Raw genomic sequence first — 860 nt, 5'->3', positions numbered from 1 at the left:
CAGGTTTTATGGGCATTGGGTTAGTTTCTGGTTTGTCTCTGGCCAGTCATTCTGAATTGGGGTCCTTCCCGGTGGCATATGCATCACTCATCCAAGGTGGATTCTGGCAAGGAGGATCCTGGGAGGTTGGTAAGACCTGCGGATTGGAGTCTCCTATCTCCTTTGACCTTTCCTGAATTCTGGTTGGTGGTGGCTTCTTAGTTCCTTGTTCTTACCCAGGACCTCCTGTTGTAAGACGACTCCTGCAGGTGGTTTCTCTGGTGCCTGGCAAGGACGGGCGGGTGGTTTTGGTTAGTGGTTCCCCTAACACTTTGTCCTTTGGTTTTTTTGAGTAAGGTCCTTTACAGAGTGAATGTATACATTTTTAAAAGTCAGTGTTTTAATTAATGTATTTAAAACATTTTGTATATTGGCTTTTTTGTTGTGTTTTAGAACTCATCACCAGACTCAGGTCATGTAGATCTTTTGTTGTTTTCTAAAATGTTTATAGTTTTTAATTGAAATGTGGTGTCAGTTGCAAAGTTTGTGTTTATGTTCCTTTCATTCCATATGTTTTTTTTTTTTCATATTTCTTCTGTTTATTGAATGCTGAAATTATGTTCAGGAGAGGTTATTTCTGTTGAGTTTAGAGCTTTCAGGAAAGAAAAATGAGAAAATTTGCCAGATACACTGCTATTGTAAAAGTTTAGACTCAGGAAAAAAGGTAAAATTAGTTAGATCTGTTTTAAAACTGTTGCATACAATTTTTAGATGCTTTTATTTCTGTGTCTATATTTACACCAATACATTCAAGAAACAAAACTATTTTTGAAACTACTATGTGTCTCAAACAATAAAGGATCTCAGGATTATGATAATGT

Source organism: Bison bison, unplaced genomic scaffold (genome assembly GCF_000754665.1).
Source record: "Bison bison bison isolate TAMUID 2011002044 unplaced genomic scaffold, Bison_UMD1.0 scf7180017864527, whole genome shotgun sequence".
Classification (NCBI taxonomy): Eukaryota; Metazoa; Chordata; class Mammalia; order Artiodactyla; family Bovidae; genus Bison; species Bison bison.
This window is presented reverse-complemented; position numbering follows the sequence as displayed.